At 41.5% G+C, this 11,721-nt stretch overlaps 1 long non-coding RNA gene across 3 annotated transcripts; it reads right to left on the bottom strand.

Moving 5' to 3' along the window:
• Positions 1–3,522: 3,522 nt before the first annotated feature.
• Positions 3,523–11,016, bottom strand: LOC123647233. Of its 3 annotated transcripts, XR_006738173.1 has the most exons (5): positions 9,672–9,791; positions 7,574–7,607; positions 5,713–5,910; positions 5,367–5,583; positions 3,523–3,734 (listed from the first exon to the last, which is right to left on the bottom strand). It is a non-coding gene; the product is annotated as an uncharacterized LOC123647233 (long non-coding RNA). The 3 variants fall into 3 exon arrangements; XR_006738171.1 differs by lacking the exons at positions 7,574–7,607; positions 9,672–9,791 and adding an exon at positions 10,880–11,016; XR_006738172.1 differs by lacking the exons at positions 7,574–7,607; positions 9,672–9,791 and adding an exon at positions 10,817–10,879.
• Positions 11,017–11,721: the final 705 nt, after the last annotated feature.

The raw sequence follows: 11,721 nt of genomic DNA, 5'->3' as shown, positions 1-11,721 counted from the left end.
CATTTATTGATTCTAGGCAGCATGATGGACAATAGACCTCTTGAACTTACTCCTCCTGTCCAACCAAAATGTTGTGTCCTTTGTAATTTTTCTAAATCACACACCTGATCAGTCATTCACACACCTGGAAACTGTCAGTGACTCTCGATTGATCTGAGGATAAATTCCAAACTGCCTAAATTCTTACAAGACCCTGCACATGTAGTCCCTATTTATTTTCCCAAGTGAAACTCCGACCACCTCCCTTTTCTGGGCCCCTCTCCACACTGCCATAACTCCCTGGCTCCCCAGTGCCACCAAGCCCCCATCCGCCCACCCCACCTGTGCTGTGCTGGGCCTCATAGCCCTTCCTCACGCTTCTCCGCATGGCTTCCATGGGGCTGGCAGCTAGGCAGAGCCAGGGCACTGCTGGGAGTTGGGAAGGGGCAGGGCAGGGAGAAGGAGCGGCTGTTCCCCCTTCTGTTTCTGCCTCAGATGTCAAGTCTGGCAGAAGAAGCCTCTTCCTTAGTTAGTTTGAGCTCCTACAGGTCAAGCCCAGGTAGGTTCCAGGCTCCTTGGTGCCACTGTGGCCCTTGGTCTCTAGTATCTCTTCTTCTCCCTCTTAGGTGGCTTCCTGCTACTGCTGATCTCGTCCTCCCTGGTGACTTCTCATCCCTTTCCACCTCTCAGGAAACTAATTCCCTCCATTGAATTCCCTCTGCTCATACACACACATGAACAGATATTTTCCATGTTCCTTATTGGCTTTGAACAAGTGCCCAATGATATAATTTGGTTCTTTGAGCAGCATAGAAAACTTTCTTCCACAAAGGACCTGGATGTAAGAAAGGCAAAGTCTATGGGACTCCAACAATGTGCTCACTGCTGTACGCACGTTACCTTTTTGCTATGATCTGAAAGTTTGTGTTTCCTAAAATTTATATGTTGACACTAATTCCTAGTGTAAGGGTATTTGGAGGTGGGGCCTTTGGAAGGTGAGTAGGTCATGAGGGAGGACTCCTTACGAATGGAATGAGTGCCCTTATAAAAGGGGCCCCAGAGAGAACCCTCAACCCTTCGATCAGGTGAGGACTCAGCAAGAAGCAGTCTATGAAAAGCCCTCACCAGACACGGAATCTGCTGGCATCTTGATCTTGGACTTTCCAGCCTCCAGAACTGCGAGAAATAAATGTTTGTTGTTTATAAGCCACCCAGTTGATGATATTAGTGACCAAAACAGACAGAGACATCCTTCCATGGGCCCAGCCATGCTTAACTTATTTCAGTTACTCAAACCTGCAAAGGTTCCTTTTGTCATCTGCTTCTCCCCATCTCCACTGCTACTGCCTCGCCCAAGCCACCATCATGTCTCTTTGGAATACCCCGTTAGTCTCTTCAAACACCTCCCTCCTTGTGCCTTTTCAGCTCCCCACAAGTCATTCAAAATGGTAATTTAAATGTAAATCACTTTCCTGCTTAAATCCCTCTGATAACTTCACTCTGCCCTCAGAATAAAATCACAAACTCATACCCTCACTTTCTACTGTGATCCTCTGTTCTCTGTGAGTCCTGTGCTTGGAAACTCCCCTCCCCACCCCAGCACCCCTGTTCCCAGGTGGCTCCTTCTCAGGACAGAAGCCTTAGCTCCACACCACCTCCTCCAAGAACTGTTCTCTGACTCTCCCCTGTTGAGAGTGGCCACCCAACACCTCTCCTGTTTGTCTTCAGGGCACTTAGCATCATCAGGCAGGAGGGTTTGTTCTTTGCAACACTAAAAAGTGAGCTCCAAACATATCTCAGGTGCCTAATCCACATCTACAGCTCTAGCAGGCAGAGCAGCCCCTGGCTCACAGCAGGGACTCCAAGGATGTTGAACACATGAGAAAATGGAGTGTTTTACGGAGATTCACTCATCAACATTTTCACAGTAGTCAGATGAGGTGGGTGTCCATTTCCTGTTTCAGGAGAGTAAGTGGATGGCCCAGGGCATGGGCCCAGGGAGGGGGGCCCAGGCTCTGAGCTCCGGCAATCTAGCTGCAGGATCAGGCTGGTGACCTGTGTGTACATGACACTGTTTCTCATCACAGTATTTTAAATGAGTATAAAAGTATAAATTAGAATTTAATATGTTCTCCTAGTGCAACTAACCTCACCAAGGTACACTCAGCTGATCAGAGCTTGTGTCTACCCAGCGTTGAATAGGATCAAGCAATGCCAACGATGTCTCAACTCTCTCCTTTCTCTGGGGGCCAGATAGCTTCTTTTGACTCTCTTTACTCTCTTTATGTGGGACATTCTGATGTTAGAAAAGTAAAAATGTAACATATATTTTAGAGTTAAGGAAATAGAGACTTCAACAATCGTGCTTTGTAAAACATAAAGTGCAATAAAATATAAAGGATCCAAAACATTATTAAAAATAACAATCTGGGTAAGACAATACATTTTAATTATTGTTATATGATATTACATTAGTATCAGACTATGAATTTTGACTTCATTAAAAGGGTAAGATGTGAGAAACTGTCTTTACCTGAAATGTGACTCTTCCTGTCTTTGCCCCGGGTCACCTAAGGGGCAATTCATAGAGATATATATTTTCTACAAAGTCATAACTCTGGTTACATTCTTGAAAACACATTAACTAATTCTTCTTCATTTTTCCTGTCTCCTCAATACTTTATCTCTACCACTACCTAATTTTAATACCCTTCTCTTTTTCTCAAACTTGCTTTGAATCCGATAGCTTCCCAATCACCCATCCATGATGACAAGAGGATTTCGAAGAATTGAAGTAAAGCTACACGGGAGGGAAATAAATGGAATCTTTTCCTTTAAAAGTATAGCATAGGTTTTTGGAAATGGCCCTCAAGATATTTCATAACATATATTGCTGTCAACAATCACCCATAGGAAAGAATCTTAATTCTCTTCATCTTTAAATAAGGAAATACTTTTTCTGTTTCCACACAGATTTATTGCCCAGTGAAAATTGCTCACCATGGGTATGAAGCAACTCTCAGAACTCTTGGAGGACACAAGGATCCAGAAATGCAATCCCTGCGAAAAAACTGTCTCTCACCCAGACAATGATAAAGGTGCCACTTAAACACTTAATTTGCATAAGAATCATAGTGGCAAATGGTAGGTTTCCCTGTTACTGCTTTTCTCTGTTGTAAACATTGTTTGTTAATGACAATGTCTGACATGTACAGGCATGTGCTTTAGTACTTAAAAGTACTTAAAACTCTTAACACAAATGGTAAGCAGAGAAATTAAGTCATAGTTTCTGTGCTCAGGCCACTGTGATGCTCCAAGATTGCTGATTTAAGTCCATTTTCTGGGCTGTTTAACTGAAAAGGACTGTAAGCAGTCTCAGTTACAAGGAACTTGTCCATTGGCCAAAGTTAATTAGGCAACATTGACCTTATTCCCTTGGGCATCCAACCCCCTTCCCCAGATGCCTGTCTTACCTTCTCACATGGTTATAACACTTTCCAGTGCTGTCAACTTTTATAGAAAGCAAGTTGCCAACTCCTTTCATTACACTAGAAAGTTTAATGAAAATTGAATTTTAATATTTCTTATAAAACAGATTCATTCCTTAACCATCCCTCCCAACGATTGCTTGTGACCTTAAAGGCTTCCCTGGGTATGGGGTGTCACCATTAGGCTTTTGTTTCGCCAGCAGGGATGGAGGTGAAAAGTGCAGCAGGAAAACATTCAGGAAGCTTCTAGCCTCTGCAGTATGCAACCTTGAAAGCAAAAGGTTTAACAGTCAGTTCCTTGAGCAAACAATTTCTCTTCCCTTTAGCCATTCTAAGATTGTCAGGATTTACCTGATTTATACTTATTGTCTCTGCTTATGGGAGCCAATGTGAGTCATATTTATAAGGCTAAGTAGCAGAGCTGCATAGATATCACGTGTGTGTGTGTGTGTTTGTGTGTGTGTGTGTGTGTGTGTGTGTGTGGTGGGGTGCACACAAGGCTTCGATTGTCTAAAACAATATGTTTTAGAAAAACACATGACAAAACAGTGTGCTATGTGCAGAGTGAGTAATTCATATCCTTAAGCAAAACAAAACAAACGCATTTGTCAACATCACTGGGTAGGAGACACTGAAGGGAACACAAAACAGATCAGTGTCTGCGAAGAAGAACACAGCTTAATGTTTGTAAAGACCACGGGATTTGGGAGGGAGATAGGGCAGTTGATTTTTGTTATACTTCCGGTAAAAATTCTGAAGCTACCAAAAAAGAGCCAGAATCCTACGATAATAAATACATCTTAGAGCTGATGTCAGAGAGTTCATGGATACTGAATAAGACCCATCTCCCAAGAACACCACCACTGGAAATATTCTCCAGTGAGGGGTTTGAGGTCACCTTCAGGTATTTCAAGAAAAAATGTGGCTAGGCACATGGCTCACACCTGTAATCCTAGAATTCTCGGAGGCTGAGGCAGGTGGATTGCTTGAGCTCAGGAGTTCAAAACCAGCCTGAGCAAGAGCGAGACCTGGTCTCTACTAAAAATAGAAAAAAAAATTAGCCGGAAAACTAAAAATAGAAACAAAAAATTAGCTGGGTATGATGGCTTGCACCTGTAGTCCCAGTTACTCAGGAGGCTGAGGCAGAAGGATCACTTAGGCCCAGGAGTCTGAGGTTGCTGTGAGTGAGGCTGATGCCACGGCACTCTAGCCTGGGCCACAGAGTGAGACTCTGTCTCAAAAAAAAAAAAAAAAAAAAGGAAGAAAGAAAAAGTGTGGAAATGTGGAACCTCATTACTAAAGCCTGTCTACAAATGGCTTTTACATTCTCAAAAACCATTTAAATCGTAAATTTTAATAAATGATTTTCTCAAAAACTGATGATCAATTAAAATAAAAATTGTACAGCTTGCATGTCAATAGTTATATAAATAGTTTATAGTTATATTTTACAGTTTATATAAAGAAAGAAAAACAATTGGAAAATCCAGTTTTCTTAAATTCAACCTTTTTGAAAAGCTATAAATACCACTTGCAGGAGGAGAAAAACATCCTCTATGGTTTATCACTGAAGTAAAATGTGAGGGGTGGAGGTAAAGTTCCCTTGTGACTATATCTTCCAAATTATATTTGATCTTCTCTAAACAAAAAAAAATGATACTTTTTAATAACCATTCTCTCACTTAATTCTTGTGCAGCCCTTGACATAGATATGTTATCCTTACTTTACAGAATGGGAGACTGATCACAAGTCAAAAGCTGCCATTTTCCCAAGTTGCATTGCTAATAAAATCCCTGTGGCTTTGCAGTTGCATCACTAACTGTGCATATTTACTCACATTCTGCCAAGATTACCTGCTGATATTACTTGCCATGCACTTTTATGTTTTTTCACCCTACCTTATTCTACAAAGTTGAGGAAGATAATTTAAAATCCTGGAGGAAAGAAACACATGCAAAATATTCCATTTCTCTTCTATTCATTGCTTTCTGGAAGCATCTGTTTAGCAGAGTGGGGGGTGGTTGTAGAAACACGGGATTCAGGCACAACACCAGTGACTCAGCTTTGTCTCCTCTTCTACTGCTCCCAAATAGAATTTCAGATAAAAGGCAACCCCTGGAAGGTGACAAAAAGGCAGAGCTGGCCAAGCTAATTTCTTCATTCTACAACATGACAAAGAAGAGGCAGAACCTGTGAATTAAGTCAGAAGTATTAACATGGCCTGTCCTCAAAGAACGCACTTACCCAGGAGCGGGGGCTCTCTGGCCTGTGCAGGATTCTTCACCCACTCTCTGGACTTTGCTTAATGAAATGCAGTCAGCCTAGAGTTCTGAGGCTCTGACGTTGTCTCTGAATCTCTAGGAAGCCCTGCATTCACTTAAGAACGAGGGATGGGCTTGAATTCCACCACACACCAAACTGCTGAAGTTATTCCATGTTGATCTGGCAAAGACAAGGTAAAGGGCAAGGCTGTTGCAGCCTTGTGTCACAATTTCTGTGTGGCTGTGTTGAGCCTCAGCGGTGTGTGTGTGTTTGTGTGTGTGTGTGTAATTCTAGGCTCCCATTGTCTCTATCCCTGCACTCCTATTGTATTTATTTATTTTCATTCGTTTGTCTACTCTTAAAATCAGTCTTCCACCATTAATACCAGAGATAGGAAATATCTTATGTTTATCTCTGCATCTTCCAGCCCAAGTTGAGACCAGCATTCAATAAATGTTTGTTGGAAGGAAACAGGGAGCTAGGAAGAAGGCAAAGGAAAGAAATTATTAGGAAATATACGATAATGGCAGAAGGTGACAAAATCTGTAATAAAGAACTGTTCTAAAATTACAATATAGAAATTTCTTAAAGTTACCTGTTGATACATGGTGTAATTATTTTATCACGACTTCCTGCTGAAGTAGCATTGGGTATGAGATAGAATTTATTGATTTACTCATTCAAGATCATTCAAGATAAAAGCATCTACACTGTTCCAGGCACTGTTGCAAGTACTGGGAGATAGAGCAGTGAGCAAAACATCTGTGCCCCTGCTCTGACTGGGACTTACAATTTATCAAAATGACATCAATAATCAATAAGGAAGCATAGCAACAAACAATGGTGGTGAGTGTCCTCAGGGCAGGGAGACAAAGGGTGGCTGTAGTTATGGAGGTTGTGGAGGGGTGGGAGGGCAGGGGCTGTTTAGCCAGGGGAACCAGGAAGCCAGGAAAGTTGTATCTTCCAAACAGAGACTCACAGGTAGAGAACAAGCAATCAGGGAGCTTCCTGGGCAAAAAAGAAAGGCTCTGAGGAGCAGAGTGGAGGGATCCACCATTGGGCAAGAGTACCAGGGGCAATACGGGGGAAGCAGAAGAATAATGAGAGACAGGGGCAGATCACAGAGAGTCATGTAGGGCTGTGGTAGGAAGTCTGGAGATTCATATTCACTTTGATATTCTTTACCATGCAATTATTATTTCTCTGATCTTGTAAGAAATTTTCCTTTCACATTCACAACATTCATTCCCATGTTTCCCTGACACTAATTCTTGGGGACATCTCTGGGACAGTCCTTCCACGGAGATTCTCCACAGACACACCAAATATTCCAGTACGGGTGTTCCACACCCTTGCCCACAATCGAGCTGTGACAAGTTTGAGTGCCACTCAATCACTCTAAGCATCTTAACATGTCTAGATAAGGTAAATGAATATGCAGTCCCACACGTCCCTAGACAGTGTTTCATGGCAATCTTTGTTGAAATAAATAAATATTAAGTGCATGAAAGGGATGATGGAAATTACTGTAAGGCGAGTACCTAGCTCCCATGTTAGCAATAGGAAAATTTTATGCATGTAAGTTGAGACTTTTCAATTTATTTGGAAAAGGACTTTCAATGGGATGTTGAAAATAGTAACCTTTAATAACAACGGAACCACTTGGAGAAATTGTAAAGAGAATGACCTATTTTGAGAATAAAGTGTATTTGATAGAATACATTTTGAAGTGCCCATTGCAAGTATCTGGCTGAAAAAACCCAGACAGCAAATTATGCAGGAATGCTCTTAGCTACTGCAGGTTCAGCCAGACTCCAGGAGACTCTTTTTTGGCTGCTGTTACCTGCTCATCACATGGACTCCATTTGGAAGCTTGGCTGGGACAGTCATCACGAATAATAATGGCAGGGTGCACAATGGCCAGTTGGAAAGGTCAGGAAGGAGATGTTGGGGTGGGAATGGAAAATGGGAAGGAACAAATGGTCAGAAGTTTTCTAACACTGGACCACAGTAGGCAACATAACAGATGTGCGAAGGACATGTAAAAAAACAAAAGAATGGATAAGGTTCTCATGACAGCTATCAATTTACAAAATTTTTTACTGATTTTTTTTCTTATTATTACCTAGCTAATAGACATGCATACATTGTGGGACATAGTTTTCTTGCTGTTGTTGTTATTTTATAGCATTAGGATCATACCACACACAGAACTCTGTAACTACTTCATCACTAATAGTTTAACATGATCATTTCCTTCATGAAATTAAATATGTAACTATTATCTTAGTGGTTTTATGGAATCATAGAATTTATTTATCCAATTTCTTTTTGCTAATATTTAGTTTTTTTTCAAATTCTGCAATTATGTATTATACTATGTTAAGAATCTTTGTGCACATGTCTGATCATTTCACTATAAACCAATTTCCAGGTGTCAAATTTCCAGTGAGCGTACAGTAGAGGCACATTTTGAGAGTTTTCTTTCTCAATACACACCCAAATAACATATAAATGCATTCTAAATACATAAATACACAAAATACACAAATTCTAAATATATAAATCTAAACATATAAATTCTAAATACATATTCTAAAATTTGTATGCATAAAATTTAAATACCTAAATTCCAAAGACATAAATGAAATAAATCTTGATCAGCTATATCAACAATGTTTTTGGCAGGAGAATAGACAGATAAATCCATAAAACACATAGAAAGAACAGGTGACCAAGACAGGCTGGGCCCCTACTCTGGGGGAGCTGAGTTTTTAATAAAATGACATAGATAATCAGTAAACAACAAAGACAGTATCAGATGATTATAGGTGTCCCAAAGGCAAAAAAAATTGTCCAATCAACCTCCAGATTGGTTCTACAAACGTTTACACCAGAGGTATGCAAATGTGCCCATTTCCTCACACCTTTGCCTAAACTTTATATCACATTTAAAATCTTCACTTATCATTTTAATTTACATGTACTTGATCACTAATGAGGTCATTTAAATATATACATATTAGTTTTTGTTTTTATTGTCAATTTTCTGGTCGTATCCTCAGATATTTTTCTATTACATTGACCAATTTTTCTTATTGATTAAACCTTTGTTATTATGTTGCAAGCATACTTATTATTTTTCTTTTAATAATGAAGCTTTTTGATATGCAAAAATTATGTACCTACATCCATTAATCTATCTTCTGTATAGTTTTCTAATTGTATTTTTTGCCAAAACAAGCCCTTATTGCATCCAAAATAACATAAATACTTAGGTTTACTTCTAGTTATTTTAAAGTTCTACTTGTTATATCTAACTCTTTAATTCATTTTGATTGTAATGCTCTAGTTTCACTATTTCCCAAATAGCTAAGTGATCGTCCGAGCACCATCTACTATGAAAATTTCCCCCTGCTGCTTTGATGCACCTTTCTCATATTTTAAGTGAGTATATGTAGTTGTGCCAAGATTTTCTACACTTCTTTGTTGACTTGTCTGTCTGTTCTTCAGCCAGACCCACACCTTGGTCTAGTCTTGGTTTAGTCTAGTAGCATCTGTTTGGAAAAATAGTGTGTTAGAAATGGGCCTTTTAAACTGACCTCCCTGCCTCCCATCCCTCTCTGCCTTCTAATCTGAAGAACGGATTGTGAAATGCCCACTGACTTGTTCACAGAGAGAGAGACAGAGAGAGAGAGAGAGAGATGGAGGAAACCGTGAGAAAAAAAGGAAAAGAATGAACACTTCTTGCATATTTTCTTGTACAACACTGCATACAGTGCGTCTCTTTGATCTTGATAGCAATAAGGATAAATATCACCATCACTATTTTGTAGATAAAGCAATTGTCCCTCAGAGAGGTAATTACATTGCCCAAGATCACACAAAGAATGAGAGGAGGAATTAGGATTCAAACTCAGATCGATCTGATTTCAACTTACTTGTAACCCTCATGGGTGAGAGAGGGGAACCCATATCCATAAGGACTGCAGAGACAGCGTCTTTGCCGGCTCTAGTGCCATCGCGGGGAGAGAGGGCACGGATCCCCAAAGTGCCCCCGGCTGCCTTTTCCCCTTGTAATGCTAGTGCCTTGCCTCTGTTCGGACGAAGACAGGATGTGCACCCACAGGTAACGTTAGAGGTCATTTGCAGCAGTGTCCCCTTGTCCTATCTCCTTCCCAAATATGTATTTTCCTCATAAATCTGCCATAGTCTCAGAAACTTCTTACCCAGATTTTCCTTTATGTTTAGGCTGCACCTCCTGCGATATTGTTTTAGCTGGAATGAGGTAGGGCTGGAGGGAGAACCTAGCCCTACCTATGTGACCTTAGGTAGTTTGTTTTATATCACAAAGCTTCCATTTTTTTACCTATATAGTAGAATAAGAATAATTGTATTTTACCTCGTGAGTATAAAAGCAATCATGAAATAAAATGCTTAGAATATATCTAATATGGAGGATTCAATTTATACTAATTATTATTACCACCATTATTCTTATTCATTGTTCCCACAAAAACCAAGAGCCCGGCTGTGAAGAAATGGACGCTGGATAGATTATGCCAGAGGAAAGCATCGGTTCATGTTCTGTTATACTCCCCACAAAGTGAATGGAAGTGTCAGAATAAATGGAGCTGTAAGGCTTTAAGGGACAGATCCGCATTATGGGTGAAGGGCCTGAGAAGAGAAACTAGCAGAGAAAATGGAAGAAACCAGCCACCTAAAGTAGATGACGTCTTCTCATTCCAAATTTTCCTAGGCCTGGCATCTGACAAGGGAGGAAAGATTTTCCTTGCCTCCAAAGAGACCTAGCATCACCCCTTCCGGGATGTGGCTTCCGTACTGCCTGTCCTCAGGAAGGCGGCCAGCACAGGCCAGTGGGACAGCGGATGGGGGTCTGGGACGCCCTGGGCAAGGGCCAGCGCTTCCCGTGCAGAAGGCACACGCAGCATTTACACCACCGCTCACACCTCGCGCTTTTATTCCCTGAACACTCCTTAGAGACTGAGTGGAAGCTGGGGACATGCTCATGAAAAGGTCACAAAAGACCCTGTCTGTAGGACAACCCAGCTAAGCGATTACATACCGTGCAGAAGTGCCATGGTATGGCCCGTCGGGAAGGCAGAAGGCTCAGAGAAAGAGCACTCACCTGGCACCAGGGGTCAGAGGACGTATCAGATGCTGGGTCCAAAGGACAAGTAGTGGCAACCAGAACTGCGTGGCCAGGAGGGCACCCCATGCAGTGGGGCAGTCACGTGCAAAGGCTTGGACATGAGGCAAACGAGGCCGCTGGAGGAACTGGGAATGGGCTGTGAGCCATTTATCAGGGCTGGACACTAGCATGGGAGGAGCGAGGGGGTGGACAGTGGGCAGGGAGCAGGTCAGGGAGGCTCCTGTGGGCCACGCGGAGCATGTGACCTGCACCCGGCGATCATGTGTACTTACTCCTGGCAAACACACGCTGTGCTGCTGAGAGTGGGCAGCAGCAGCAGCCTTGGGGCATTTTATAGAGGTCAGGGTTTTGACTAATATAGTAATTTAATTTGTGGCTCCACATAAGTCATTCTGAAGTTCTAAAATAGCCTATTAACATGTCCTGAGGAATAAGCCAGAAGGATTGAGCTACAGCTAGGCTCAAAGGTAAAGGTGAACCCTGACCCAGCTGCCATTTAAAAAAAAATTCTCACTCGAATCCTGAGGGTCTCTGTTAGAACTGGCCAAAGTACATTCTGATGTTGCTTCAGTAAAGAGCTTCAAAACCCCCATCCCTGAAATGAGGAAATGCCAGAGATAAAAGCCAGTTCAAATTTGGCCAAACAACACATGTTAATCCTATGGCTTGTGAGCAGGAATCTCACTGGAAAATACAACAATAATTCATCCTAAGGAATTACCTTTCAGCGGGAAGTTAAAGCTGCACATTCTTGGTACATGCTTTTTGAAGCAGGCAGGGTGAGGGGAAGAAAAACAAAATAAACGGAAGAAAAGAAG

This window comes from Lemur catta, chromosome 11, assembly GCF_020740605.2.
Source record: "Lemur catta isolate mLemCat1 chromosome 11, mLemCat1.pri, whole genome shotgun sequence".
In the NCBI taxonomy this organism is placed as follows: domain Eukaryota; kingdom Metazoa; phylum Chordata; class Mammalia; order Primates; family Lemuridae; genus Lemur; species Lemur catta.
This window is presented reverse-complemented; position numbering and strand designations above follow the sequence as displayed.